At 45.4% G+C, this 15,921-nt stretch overlaps 1 protein-coding gene and 1 non-coding gene across 2 annotated transcripts in view; one reads left to right on the top strand and one right to left on the bottom strand.

Annotated features, from left to right (window-relative positions):
- LOC119959009 overlaps window positions 1–15,921 on the top strand; it is a 478,444-nt gene that overhangs the window by 269,054 nt on the left and 193,469 nt on the right. The gene's annotated exons all lie outside the window — the stretch shown is intronic.
- On the bottom strand, window positions 11,695–11,766 carry trnae-uuc. The gene has a single exon. It is a non-coding gene; the product is annotated as a tRNA-Glu (tRNA).

The following is a 15,921-nucleotide window of genomic DNA, read 5'->3' as shown; positions in this document are numbered from 1 at the left end:
ATTCATTGCTGTAACATTCATTCGATTATTCCACGATTCTCACCCAATGTTGTAAAATACTAATCAGTTGTTCTGAGATTCTATCCCTCATTAATGGACATATTTATAGGAGTCGTTATCCCTCCAGCGGCACAGGTGGGTTCCAGTGAGACCGACATTAATTCCAGTCACGGAACAAACAGTTTCAGTTAACCACTTGCAACCCATTGTGTACCATGATGAAGTGGAACAATGTGCGGTACTGCTGGGATATCTAAAAATTGCTGAGGGAAGGACAATGGAAAATAGTGGAGGGAGAAAATATCACCTTTGAATCGAGATTGGTTATGCCAGTTGTTCAGGCTGATTGCATGGTCCATAATAGTTGAGTACATTTGTTGTTAGTGGTAAGAGAAATGGAGGGTAACACTGTGAATTCAGTCAGCCCGTCTAGGTTACTCAGATCGTCTTCCACAAGGCCTTGGGAAAATACAACAGTGTTGTTTACTTGGCGGAAATGTTTTAATACAAGTCAATCCTCACCAATGTATGAATTGAAAAACATGTTCGATAAACATGATAAAATCTTGATGTGGTAGCTGAAATGGACGAGGAAGTCAGTGCTCAGGTTATGCCCATGTTATTCGAACACAGGATATTTAGGCCCTGGTCAAAAAGAAGAAGAAGGCATGTAACATGCATAGGGAGCTGCAATCACGTGGATCCATTGAAGTGTGGAGAGGTTGGCAGAGCTGTGTTAAGTGTTGTGCACGAACACCCGGACCGGCCATCGCTTCATCCGCAACCGCGACCCCAGCGACGGCATCCACTTGCCGGCCTTCAACACATCCATACCGGAGTGTGGTCTGGACACCCACTGACCTTGAAGCCAAACCACAGCCCGACATCGAACCGGAACGCTCGACCGTGCAGACCCATCTACTGACACAGGAACCGCAAGCAGAGAAACAAATCCTCCATCCACACACGGACAAGAGTGAATAACCTCATTGGACCCAACTACACCCTTAACAATGCATACTCTCACCATCTCCTTGGCTCAAAAAGAAGCAGTCACTCCAGGAAGCGTGGAAAACGTGCTGGCCTGCAGGTGAGAGTGAGGCAATGCGGCCCCAAAGTCCCTCTGCCCAGACTACTCCTAGCTAATGTCCAATATCTCGAAAATAAGCAAGACGAACGTAATGCCAGACTCACTTTTCAATGAGAACCGAGGGACTGTAGTGTGCTCTGCTTCACGGAGACATGGCTCACTCCTGCTTCACCAGACTGTGCCCAACAACCAGAGTGCTTCTCAATCCACCAACTGGACCGTACAGCGCCCTCTGGCAAGGCTAGGGGAGGTGGGGTCTGCCTCCTAATTAACACCTCATGGTGCCTGGATGTAGCAACACTGGCGAGCTTCTGCTCACAACATCGAGAATACTTAACGCTAAAATGCCGCCCCTACTACCTTCCGCGGGAGTTGTGCTCCGTTATCCTGGCGGCAGTATACATCCCTTACCATACGTACGTGAAAATCGCGCTGGACGAAATATTCACCACCACAAGTAACCTTGAACGGACACATCCCGAGGCCTTGTTCACTGTAGCTGGAGAATTCAATCAGGCCAAGCTCAAGCACGTACTATCAATTTACCATCAACATGTCACCTTATCCACCAGAGGCCCAAACATCCTGGACCATTGCTTCACAAATTTCAAACACGCCTACCGCTTTATCGCCCGCCCACACATTGGCAAATCAAACCACAAGGCTGTGCTCCAGCTCCCGGCGTATAAGCAAAAACTGAAGCGGTATAATCCGTCAAAGAAAGTCATGTATTATTCGTCTGAGGAATCGATGATCGCCTATGGAACTGCTTAGAGTCAGTGGACTGGTTAGTATTTAAAAACTATGCGACCAGCCTGAACGAGTACGCCATTACAGTAACTGACTTCATCAGTAAGTGTGTAGAAGACTGTGTGCCAAAGAAGCAAATCCGCGTGTTTCCCAACCAGAAACCCTGGATGAACAGGGATATCCGCTGCTTGCTAAAGTCTAGGTCTGAGGCGTTCAAGTAAGGTGACCCTGACCTCTACAACAAAGACAGATATGATTTAAGATATCCATCAAAGATGCCAAAAGACAATAACGGACCAAGCTCGAGTCCCAGGCTAGCCACACGGATCCCCACCGTCTATGGCAAACTCTGCAATACATAACAGGCTACAAGATGAAGGCATGTCAAATGGCCGGCGCCAATGCACCCCTCCCTGATGAGCTCAACGCACTCTATGCCCGCGTTGAGCAAGAAGTCAGCGAAAGCCAGCCCTCCAACTCAGAAGCCACGAATGAACTTGTTTCTAAGATCACCACTACAGACGTCAGATCAGCCCTCTCGAAGGTTAACCAACGGAAAGCCATTGGCCCGGATGGTTTACCCGGACGAGCACTTAGGTCTTGTGCGGATGTTGCCGGGGGCATTCGCAGACATCTTCAATCTCTCTTTACAGCAATCTGAGGTCCATATATGCTTCAAGAAGCCGACCGTCATCCATGTACCAAATGAAATCCAAACAGTGTGCCTTAATGACTATCGTCCAGTGGTTCTTACATCCATCATCTTGAGGTGCTTAGAAAGTTTAGTGATGGCACAAATGAACTCCAATCTCCCGGATTGCCTTGATCCACTACAGTTCGCCAACCTTTGCTACAGGTCCACATCAGACGCCATCTCCATGGCACTGCACTACCATGGAACACGGGCATACAAATACACCTGTGTTAGACTCCTACTTACCGACTACAGTTCAGCCTTCAAACCCACCATTCCGACGAAACCGATCTCCAAACGCTGTGGCCTTGGCCTCGGCTCCTCCCTCTGCGACTTGATCCTAAACTTTCTAACGCATTGGCCACAATCAGTAAAAATTACTCCACGATCATCCTCAACACCGGTGCCCCACAAGGCTTTTTCCTTAGCCCACTACGATACTCCTTGTGCACATATGACTGTGTGGCCAAATTCCACTCTAACACGATTTTGAAATTTAATGATGACACCACCGTAGTGGGTGGGATTTCAAACAATGACAAGATAGAGTACAGGAATAAGATAGAGAATCACTGTGGCTGCTGTGAAACTTACTACATGACAAACGGAGGGCATTATTCAGTAATTACAAATAACAAACCTCCCTTTTTAAAAAAACATTGATAGCTAATCTTTTTGTGGAGGCTTTGGACAGGGTGCAGAAGAGATTTACCAGCATATTTCCTGGTGTGGAGGTCATTAGCTATGAGGAGAGTTTGAAAAAGATTGGGTTGACTAAACTGAAACGAAGGAGGTTGAAGGGCGACCTGAATGAGGTCTACAAAATTATGAGGAGCTTAGACGGAGTGGATAGTCAGAGACATTTTCCCAGGGTTAAGGTGCAATTAATAGGGGGCATAGGTTTAAGGTGCGAGGGGCAATGTTTGGAGGAGATGTACGAGGCAATTTCTTTACATGGAGGGTAGTGGGTGCCTGGAACTCCTCCCGAGTAGGTGGTGGAAGCAGGGACGATAGTGACGTTTAAGGGGCATCTTGACAAATACATGAATAGGATGGGAATAGAGGGATACAGAAACAGGAAGTGTGGAAGATTGTAGTTTAATCGGGCAACATGGTCATAAGAACATAAGAACAGAAGAACATAAGAACTAGGAGCAGGAGTAGGCCATCTGGCCCCTCGAGCCTGCTCCGCCATTCAATGAGGTCATGGCTGATCTTTTGTGGACTCAGCTCAACATTCCGGCCCGAACACCATGACCCTTAATCCCTTTATTCTTCAAAAAACTATCTATCTTTACCTTAAAAACATGTAATGAAGGAGCCTCAACTGCTTCACTGGGCAAGGAATTCCTTAGATTCACAACCCTTTGGGTGAAGAAGTTCCTTCTAAACTCAGTCCGAAATCTACTTCCCCTTATTTTGGGGCTATGTCCCCTAGTTCTGCTTTCACCAGCCAGTGGAAACAACCTGTCCGCATCTATCCTATCTATTCTCTTCATAATTTTGAATGTTTCTATAAGATCCCCCCTCATCCTTCTAAATTCCAATGAGTACAGTCCCAGTCTACTCAACCTCTCCTCATAATCCAACCCCTTCAGCTCTGGGATTAACCTAGTGAATCTCTTCTGCACACCCTCCAGTGCCAGTACGTCCTTTCTCAAGTAAGGAGACCAAAACTGAACACAATACTCCAGGTGTGGCCTCACTAACACCTTATACAATTGCAACATAGCCTCCCGAGTCGTAAACTCCATCCCTCTAGCAATGAAGGACAATATTCCAGTTGCCTTCTGAATCACCTGTTGCAACTGTAAACCAACCGTCTGTGACTCATGCACTAGCACACCCAAGTCTCTCAGCACAGCGGCATGCTTTAATATTTTATCGTTTAAATAATAGTCCCGTTTGCTGTTATTCCTACCAAAATGGATAACCTCACATTTGTCAACATTGTATTCCATCTGCCACACCCTAGCCCATTCACTTAACCTATCCAAATCCCTCTGCAGACTTCCAGTATCCTCCGCACTTTTCGCTTTACCACTCATCTTAGTGTCATCTGCAAACTTGGACACATTGCCCTTGGTCCCCAACTCCAAATCATCTATGTAAATTGTGAATAATTGTGGGCCCAACACGGATCCCTGAGGGACACCACTAGCTACTGATTGCCAACCAGAGAAACACACATTAATCCCCACTCTTTGCTTTCTATTAATTAACCAATCCTCTATCCATGCTACTACTTTACCCTTAATGCCATGCATCTTTATCTTATGCAGCAAGCTTTTGTGTGGCACCTTGTCAAAAGCTTTCTGGAATTCCAGATATACCACATCCATCGGCTCCCTATTATCTACTGTACTGGTAGTGTCCTCAAAAAATTCCACTAAATTATTTAGTCATGACCTGCCCTTTATGAACCCATTCTGCGTCTGCCCAATGGGACAATTTCTATCCAGATGCCTCGCTATTTCTTCCTTGATGATATATTCCAGCATCTTCCCTACTACCGAAGTTAAGCTCACAGACCTATAATTTCCTGCTTTCTGCCTACCTCCTTTTTTAAACAGTGGTGTCACGTTTGCTACTTTCCGATCCACCGGGACCACCTCAGAGTCGAGTGAATTTCGGTAAATTCGGTAAATGGTCGGCGGGGGCTTGGAGCGTCGAAGGCCATCTTCCGGCGCTGTACTGTTCTTTGTTCTTTTTTCCTTTTCGGAATTATGTTCAGATCAAAAGTTCAATAGTTTCCATTCCTTGTCGTTCTTTTTCTGAAGTGAAACTATCACGTTTACTGCACTTACACAAACTCAGCTGTTTAATTCTGGACACAAACATTAAAGTTCACTCCTCTGTAGTTATGTGGCAAAGCTTTCTTGTTACGATTTGTTGTTCAACATTAACACAGTACGTCATTTCACAGCAATGTGACATGTACACTTCGGCAAGTTTTGAATTAGATTACTTTTTGCTGGCTCCACAGTGGGTGAGAGAGGGACAAGCAGCAGGATTTTAGCCGAACTCTTCATTCACCCGCTAGCAGCAGAAAGCCGTGACTGCGGCTTCAATCAGACGGTTACTGCCCATCCAGGGGACACATCAATCAGGAGCAAACCTCCCAATACACAAGCACAGGCTCAGAAACATGCAGCTCGACTCCATGTGCACTGAATAATTTCAGTTTGAAGTTTTGTTGTCATCACGCCCAAAATTTGGACCCAGATCTGGGAGATATTTGTGTTTGAGTCAGCAATAAAATCAATGTCATTACCACCAAGAGTTTCAGTTCCGTTAACATCTCTCTCACTTTGCAGCCAATCACTGCCGTTCTTCATGCCTCTCTGTTCTCGACCAGCTGAACGAGACTTTGCGGCTCTGACGTGAAACGACAAATGTCACTTCACTGATTTTGGCAGAGCTCTTTTCGGTTAAACTGCGATTAATCTTCAACGGTTTCGTGGACGACAATAAAGCGTCATTCCCTGACCGATAATCGAACATGGGCCGCAGCGGTGAAAGCGCCAAATCCTAAACACCAGACCACCAGGGAAACTGACGATCAGTTCTTTAACCTGGCACAGTATATCATACGCCTTCTATTTTCACTTCCGAGTTTTCATTTGAAATATACAAAATGACATGTTTAGAATGAACATAAGTGACATCTTCAGCCAATCACAACACCGATTGCTGTTCGCTGGACTGTGGGGACTTCAAGCAGCCGGTTGCTGCCCATCCCGGGTCACTCCAACCAGAAGGAACCTCCCAATACACCGAGCGCAGGCTCCGAAACAGGCAGCGAGATAATATTCCGCCCCCTTTTACTCCGATCAGCATTTACACAATCCATCAGTGAGTGGATCTTCCCTTGAGCTTCTTTAATTGTATTCAGCTCCTGTGACCTCGATGGACTGAATAGTTTCTTGTTGTCATCACGGCCAAGGTTTGGACCGAGATGTGGGAGATATTTGTGCCGTGTCAGCAATAAAATCCAGCCCAATAACACCCAGATTTTCAGTTGCGTCAACATCTCTCTCACTTTGCAGCGAATAACTGTCCGCTTCTTACTGTCTCGGTATTTGTTCTAGACCTGCTGCACTTGTGACCTTTTCGGCTCTGACGTGGAACGACAAATGTCACTTGACTGATTTTAACCAGGCAGACAGTATATCATACGCCGTTTATTTTCACTGCCCAGTTTTCATCAGACATAGATAAAGAGGGCTGAAAGGGGTCATGAAATATATTTGGCTAGCAGGGTAAAGGAAAAGTCCAAAGCTTTTTATTCGTATATAAGGAGAAAGAGGGTAACTACAGAAAGGATTGGCCCACTCAAAGACAAAGGAGGGATTTTATGCGTGGAGTCAGAGGAAATGGATGAGATTCTTAATGACTTTGCATCGGTATTCGACAAGGAGAGGGACAGGACGGGTGTTGAGGCTAGGGATGGATGTTTAGATACGCTAGGTCAAGTCGGCATAAGGAAGGGGGAAATTTTGGGTACTTTAAAAGGTATTAAGGTGGACAAGTCTCCAGGAGAGGATGAGATCTATCCCAGGTTACTGAGAGAAGCGAGGGACGAAATAGTTGGGGCCTTAACAGATATCTTTGCAGCATCCTTGAGCACGGGTGATGTCCCGGAAGACTGGAGAATTGCTAATGTTGTCTCTTTGTTTAAGAAGGGTAGCAGGGATAATCCAGGGAATTATAGACATGTGATCTTAACGTCAGTGGTAGGCACACTGTTGGAGAAGATAATGAGGGATAGGATCCATTCATATTTGGAAGAAAATAGACTTATCAGTGATAACCAGCATGGTTTTGTGCAGGGAAGGTCATGTCTTACAGACCTAATAGAATTATTTGAGGAAGTAACCAAGTTAATTGATGAGTGAAGGGTTGTAAATGTCATATACATGGACTTTAGTAAGGCGTTTGATAAAGTTTCCCATGGCAGGGTGATGCAAATAATTAAGTCGTATGGGGTTCAGGGTGTACTAGCTAGAAGGAAAAAGAACCAGCTAGGCAACAGGAGACAGAGAGTAGTGTTGGAAGGAAATGTCTCAAAATGGAGAAAGGTGACTAGTGGTGTTCCACAGGGATCCGTGCTCCCTTTATGATATACATACAGAATCCATACGAAGGTATAAGTGGTCTGATGAGCAAGTTTGCAGATGATACTAAGATTAGTGTTGCAGATAGCGAGGAGGACTATCAGAGAATACAGCAAAATATATATAGATAGGAGAGTTGGGCAGAGAAATGGTAGATGGAGTTCAATCAGGCAAATGCGAGGTGATTCATTTTGGAAGATCTCACTCAGGAGCATAGTATATGGTCAAATGATGAGTCCTGGGGAAAATTGACGTTAAGAGAGATCTGGAAGTTCAAGTCAATTGTACCCTGAAGGTGACAACACAGGTCGATAGGGTGGTCAAGAAGGCATACAGCATGTTTGCCTTCATCGGACGGGGTATTGAGTACAAGAGTGGGCAGGTCATGTTACAGTTGTCTAGGAATTTGGTTAGGATACATTCGGAATACTGCGTGCAGTTCTGGTCACCACATGTTGCACGTTTTACTTAAGTGTATTACGCGTTTATTGGAGTGTATTAACACGCCTCCGTTTAAAGGCCGTGTGCTTAACACTACTACAGCTCTGAGTATGTAATTTCAGCTCGGAGTCGCCAGGTGCCGTATTTAGACACCTCACAAGTATATCAAGGTCAGGTTCAAAGTAATAAAACTATACAGCGATTAGTAAGTTCAAACGATTGATATTTATTATACAAATATAATAAATACGCATGCATACGCTAAAGACTAATACTTATTTATACTATTAAACGACTAAATACTTATCTAAGTAGGAACCAGCAAGGTCAGGGGACAAGGCCTTTGTTCATTTCTGGACTGCACCTTCTGTTCACTAATAGTCGGATAGAGTATAAGCAATGCCGGGTTCACGTAGCGAGCGTCGTTTTGGCACTTACTGAACGATGGCTGGTGCTCAACGGCCGGTGATGAAAGACAGGATCTGGAGGCTGGAGTCGGAGTCAGGATGCAACAGCAGATCTGGGCCGGAGTCAAAACAGCAGTCCAAGCCGGAGCACAAAAACAGACAGAACCATGTGCCTTTATACCTTTATAGGTCCACCAATGTCCGTGCCTCTTCGGGGCGGGCCTTTACCTGCCATGTATCGATTGGGTCATTTCCCAATCGACTTCTTACAAATCCCCTAATCTGAGGGTTTCTTCTCGATGGGTGGGGCGGTCTCTAGGGTCCTTTGTGATGGATACTTCTGGTGCCGTTTCGTCTGAGCGTCCACTCAAAGTATCCATTCAAACCCAAATGTTTCTATTGTGTGGGCCCAGGTCTGGATCGCCTCATTACTATGCAAAGCGTTGTTGCCATTTACACCTTTGGTTGAGATCTTGCACCTGGCCATAAACTGGTTTCGATACGTGCAGAATGCTAATTAGCCTTTTGCAAACTGCTTGTCCTGGCTAAAACAGTTTTCTCCCTACAGCCTTAGCAGTTCTCCATTTTGGTAGCCCAGTGTCCATCTTAGGTGGCTACACACATGACCAGAAGGATGTGGATTCTTTAGAGAGGGTGCAGACGAGGTTCACCAGGATGTTGCCTGGCATGGTGGGTGCTAGCTATGAAGAAAGTAGATTAGGATTGTTTTCGTTGGAAATCGGAGGTTGAGGGGGGAACTGATTGAGATCTACAAACTTATGAGAGGTAAGGACATGGTTGACAGCAACACGTTTTTTGCAAGTGTGGTGGTGTCAATTACAAGGGGTCACGATTTCAAGGTGAGAGGGGGAAGTTTAAGGGAGATGTGCTTGGAAAGTTTTTTACGCAGAGGGTGGTGGGTGCCTGGAATGCTTTGCCAGCGGAGGTGGTAGAGGCGGGCACAACAGCATCATTTAAGATGCATCTGGACAAATATATGAACGGGAGTGGAACATAGAGAAATAGATCCACGGGAAATAGGCAACAGGTTTAGATAAAGGATATGGGTCGGCGCAGGCTTGGAGGGCCGAAGGGCCAATTCCAGTGCTGTAACTTTGTTCTTATATACGAAATGACATGTTTAGAATTAACAAAATTGACATCTTCAGACAGTCGCAATATTGCGGTTCGCTGGAAAATGAAATCTTCAGTGAGGTGAAATTGTCCCACAAGCTGCTCATGTGTAACTTCCTATTTCCCAAACCCACCAACCTTTTCACTGTGACAGCTGTGAAACTTACAACACAACATCCGGCGCACATTCATCCGCAATAACACACTTCAATTTTTCAAAAACATTGATTGTTAATCATTTCGAAATTAAGTTTCGATCAAAATTTCAATTGTTTCTATTTCTGGTTGATCTTTTTCTGAAGTGAAACTATCACGTTTGCTGCACAGACACCAACTGCCCTGATTAATTCCGGTCAAAAACATTAAAATTCACTCCTCTGTAATTATGACACTGACAGAGTACCCTTCGTCGTCCTGGACTTTCCTGGGGCGGAGAAACTACGACATCTTCTTCGCAGCCTCCAACACATCATCAGCGAGGATGGACATCTTGCCAAGGTCATCCCCACACCCCCACTACTGGCCTTCAAACAACCGCGCAACCTCAAACAAACCATTGTTTGCAGCAAATTACCCAGCCTTCAGAACAGCAACCACAACACCACAAAACCCTGCCAGGGTAATCTCTGCAAGACATGCCAGATCATCGACATGGACACCACCATTACACGTGGAAACACCACCCACCAGGTACGCGGCGCATACTCGTGCGACTCGACCAATGTAGTCTACCTCATACGCTGCAGGAAAGGATGTCCCGAAGCGTGGTACATTGGCGAGACCATGCAGACACTGCGACAACGAATAAACGGGCATCGTGCGACTATCAACAGGCAGGACTGTTCCCTTCCAGTTGGGGAACACTTCAGCAGTCAAGGACATTCAGCCTCTGATCTCCGGGTCAGCATTCTACAAGGAGGCCTTCAGGAGACGCGACAACGCAAAATTGCTGAGCAAAAACTTATAGCTAAGTTCCGCACGCATGAATGCGGACTCAACCGGGATCTGGGATTCATGTCGCATTACATTCGGCCCCCACCAACAAGCCTGGACTTGCAGAGGCCTACCGACTGAACTGGCTTGGGACAATTCACACCTCTTTAACCTGGAGTTACCTCTCTCTCTGCATCTTTGATGATTTGATTGCCTGCAGGTGCTCGCATTCCGGGGCATCTCTGACTGTGTCTATATAAACATTTCTGGAACAAGCCTTTCCATTCACCTGAAGAAGGAGCCGTGCTCCGAAAGCTCGTGTTTGAAACAAACCTGTTGGACTTTAACCTGGTGTTGTAAGACTTCTTACTGTGCTCACCCCAGTCCAACGCCGGCATCTCCACATCATGTAATTATGAGGTAAAGCTTCCTTTTTCCGATTTGGTTTTCAACATTAATACAATACCTCATCTCACAGACATGTGAAATTTACACGTCGACAACTTTTGAATGAGATTATTTCTTGCTGGCTTCACTGTGGGTGAGAGAGGGACAAGCAGCAGGATTTTAGCTGAACTCTCCATTCACCCGCTGCCAGCAGAACGCCGGGACTGCAGCGTCAATCAGCGGATTACTGCCCATCCCGCATCACTCCAACCAGGAACAACCCCCCCCCCCCCCCACACAACACACAAGCACAGGCTCAGAAACATACAGCTTGATTATATTCCGCGCACTTCACCTCTGATTAGCATTTGCACCATTCCTCAGTGAGTGGAAATTCCCTTGAGCTTCTTTAATTGTATTCAGCTCCTCTGACCTCGATGGACTGAATAATTTCCTGTTGTCATAACGGCCAAGATTTGGACCGAGATGTGGGAGATATTTGCGTCTGAGTGAGCAATAAAATCAAGCCCATTACCGCCCAGATTTTCAGTTGCGTCAATCACTTTTCAGCCAATCAGCTCGTTCCTGACTCGGTATTTGCTCTCCACCTGCTGCACTTGTCATCTTTGTGGCTCTGACGTAGTATGGCAAACGTCACTTGACTCATTTTGGCAGCGATATTTTCTGTTGAACTGCAATTAAACATTTACTGTTTCGTGGACAAATGTGAATAATACGTCATTCCCTGACCGGGAATTGAACCGGGGCCGCAGCGGTGAAAGCGCCGAATCCTAACCACTAGACCACCAGGGAAACTGATAACCAGCACTTTAACCCAGTAGACTTTCTATCATACGCCTTTTATTTTCACTTACTAGTTTTCATCTGAAAGAGTCAAAATTACATGTTTAGATTAAACATAAGTGTATTTTCCAGCCAATGAGAAGACCGATTGTTGTTCGCTTTGACACGAAATCGACAGTGAGGTGAAATAATCAGCAACGAACATTATACATCAGACTTTTGTGCAAATCAGGGGATGCGGATCTTTGCTTTTCCCAGAAAACACATTGATCTAAATGGCCTTCTTCACCAACAGGTCACAGTATAAAGAAAGGTGGTATAGGCAGGTTCCAAATTCACCAATCACGTCGACAGTGGGTACATTAGTTTCAGAAGTTTGGGGTACGAGGCGACAGTCTCTGCGGGATGGGGTCTGCATGGAACAACAATAACGTTCAGTTATTGTGAGACAGATTTTTTTCCCACTAATTCGTTATAATGGAAAGAGTAGTGAAGCAAAGATGAATAAAATATGAATTCACGAACCACGGTTAACAAGGTTCCACTATGCTTCACTTTACAAGACATTTCTTGGATTAAGTCTGGTGCGTGTTGAGAGATGATCCGGTACTTTAAATTATTACATTTTTCGTTCAGTTTTTGCATTTTCAACTCGGTTCGAAGGCCCTTGTTGAATATCGCAGCATGCAGGTCACCTGCATGGGCGATTCTGTTCCTGCCGTGCAGCCATTAGTTACTGCCCGATGCTCCTTGATTGTCTTATTATTCACGAGTTGGCTGAGGTGACCGCTGGAGAATGTGTTTCAATTGTGACGTTTTTACGAATGCAGACCGCGTGCGACACGAAGGCAGCATTTGGACTTTTCCACGGGAAAATGTGGGAAATGAACATGATATGTGTCTTGTTCACTGACCGACGCAGTGCACAAACATATTGACGTGGACAGCTTTGAAGAGCGGACTCAACACCGCCCTCGAGTGCATCTCTTGGGCGATGTGCCTTGCCGGATTTCACAGCAGATGTGCCAGTTGCAAAAGGAATACCGTCGTTTTCCTGGAGAAGTACCAACTCCGCGTCAGAGAGTTGAACGCCGGACCGCTGCGTAATAGGCGGGGATACTAACCACTATTCTAACGAGGAACTTCGCTATGCTGTGCCCCGCTTGGCGAACTGAGACGTTTACCCTCTGAAATCGCTCGATTTACTGCAGTTGCTCGCTTTGTCTGTGAAATCAGCAATTGCCGTGGCAACTGAATACTGTGTGGAAATGAAGATCCACCCAGGTTACCTTTGGAAGATCGGTTGCGGACTCAGCCAAACTCTTCCGCGTTTATTGAGCTGTAAGTATGGAGGCGGTTGTTCACTTCAGACTCTGACATCTGCAGGCAGGGTAATGGCTCAATTGCCATCTTCTCAGAGGAATATTCAGGCGATCAGTTCCAGAGGTATGAGATGCAGCAGACATTATTTCCGAATTTACACTTGGCTCTATTTTTAAAACCGATTTCAATTACTCAGTTGCATAACCAGGGCTACTATTTAAATAGTCAGCAACGAACATGAAACATCAGTCTTTTGTGCAAATCAGGGGATGCGTATCTTTGCTTTTCCTTGAAAACAGTAAGAAGTCTTACAACACCAGATTAAAGTCCAAAATGTTATTTCAAACACTAGCTGTCGGAGCACTGCTCCTTCCTCAGGTGAGTGAAGAGGTATGATCAATAAACATATATATAGACAAATTCAAAGATGCCAGAAAATTCTTAGAAAGCGAGCATTTGCAGTTAATTAAGTCTTTACAGATCCATAGATAGGGATAACCCCAGGTTAAAGTGGTGTGAATTGTCTCAAGCCAGCACTGTTGGTAGGGCCTGGTTTAGCTCGCTCAGCTAAATAGCTAGCTTAACAAGCTAGCACGGTTCGATTCCCGTACCAGCCTCCCGGGACAGGCGCCGGAATGTGGCGACTAGGGGCTTTTCGCAGTAACTTAATTGAAGCCTACTCGTGACAATAAGCGATTTTCATTTTCGTTTCATTTCAAGCTGGTCTTTAGGACGCGTCACAGCGCTGAAATGACGAGCAGAAACATATAGCTAAGTTCCGCTCACATGAGTACGGCCTCCACCATTCACCCCTACCCCCCGCCCCCCCGTCCTCCATCCCTCCCCCCCCCCCCTCCACTCCTCCCACTCCCCACCATCTGGCCTGGGCTTGCGAAATCCTACTACTGTCCTGCCTTGAGATTATAAACACCTCCTAACCTGTGATAATCCCTCTCTCCAGTTGCACCGCCTGCACCTGTAGACTTAATTAACTGCAAAGACTCGCATTCAAAATATATATGTTTCTGGAACCCACTTCTTCATTCACCTGAGGAAGGAACAGTGCTCCGAAAGCTAATGATTCGAAACAAACCTGTTGGACTTAAACCTGGTGTTGTAAGACTTCTTACTGTGCTCACCCCAGTCCAACGCCGGCACCAAACTTCATAAGATAAATAATTATGTTAGCATCTGCTTTTGATCTCTATATTAGTCCTCTATTAGTTCACGTGTCTCCTGAAAATAAAAGCGGAACACTCCAGTTGTCGAAACCAGATTAGCACGCCTGCGGTAATTTCCTGTCCTCCATTTGCTTGGTCTCAGACATAGAATCAATGGATATCGTAAACAGAGTTTTAGTTTATTGAAAACCTCATTCATCGAGAACTTCAGATAGCACATGATCTGTTATCTCAAACGGAGATCCCAGTCTGTTTCCTCTGAGTTATTTCCACTGGCGAACCGGATAAATGTTGCTGAGGTAATAGTTATTGAAGTTTCTGTCAGAAATCTGTAAGCTATTTCTGAAGGCAAATGGAACAACAACTGTTTATGATCAGTACTAAATCACAATAACTTTCAGCTACCCTTGGTCGTAAACATAGCATAGCCAACGGCCAAGCCGCCTGAGCTAATCTATGGTTTACATGTTCTTCCTCATTAAAGTTTACCAAAGTTAACAGAGGTGCATGCATAAAAACCCAAATTCCGATTGGTTCGGTGATCTATACTGCCAGTATGACTGACGGCAGGTGATTGGAATATCCTGGTGAACCACCACCTGCAGAAGGAAACGGCAACAACTGATGCTGTCATTTAGTGAGCACAGAGGCGTCCAAACCTACAGGGGAAAATAAACGAAGTTTATTGCACAGCTGACGGAGAGGCGTATTGATTCATCCCTGTAGGCTTCATGTTGGATATTACAAGGACACTGTCAAGCATATAGCAAAACATGGAAGGGCAAGGTCCTGTTAGAGCTAAGAGTCTGTAAAGGGAGAGAGAAGATTATGAGTGGTCGAGACAGAATAGATAGGTGCAAATCGTTTCCACCAGTGAAAGGATGAGTCACTGCACATTTTAAACAATTGGCCAAAACAATATGAGTGGAAGTGTCAGGACTCAGCGAGTTGTTCGAATTTGGAATGCACTGCCTGAACCGTGTGGTTGAGGCAGGTTCAAAAGGGAATGAAATCATTAACTGAAATGACGTATGTCCAGGGTTCTGCTGAGAAGGCAGGGGAGTGGCATCAGCTGAATTGACCATTCGGATTGGATTGGATTTTGTTTATTGTCACGTGTTCCAAGCACAGTGAAAAGCATTTTGTTCTGCGAGCAACTCAATTGATCATTGAGTACATTAAAACATTAGGAAATAAAGAAAATACATAATAGGGCAACACAAGGCACACAATGTAACTATACAACCCCGACATCGGGTGACACCATGTTCCCACCATTTGGAGCAGGAAACCTAGCCCGGGAATCAATAAACCCTGTATCAGTGATAGAGGTGACGGCAAATAGCACTGCTGAAGCATTGGACGAAATCACGCCGAATTGGTTGCCACACGAACCACAACTCTTCAGAATAGGATGCCCTTAGATTTCCTGCTTCCAGATAAATGAGCAACTTGTACCCTAATAGGGTCTTAATGCTGCAGCCATATACTAGGCGTTTCAGAATATATTACAAACCTAGCTTCCCACATCAGGAAGGAGGCAGCAAAAATACATTATGGGTGTGGGTCTCCACGGGGAGGTTTGCATAATTGGCTGGATGTTTTTTTAGGAGGCCTGGGCAAGCCCATATTCCCAGGCATTATCCTAATAGTTGATGCA

Source organism: Scyliorhinus canicula, chromosome 31, assembly GCF_902713615.1.
Source record: "Scyliorhinus canicula chromosome 31, sScyCan1.1, whole genome shotgun sequence".
Lineage (NCBI taxonomy): Eukaryota > Metazoa > Chordata > Chondrichthyes > Carcharhiniformes > Scyliorhinidae > Scyliorhinus > Scyliorhinus canicula.
Note: the sequence above shows the minus strand (reverse complement) of the source record. Positions and strands in the feature narration are given on the sequence as shown.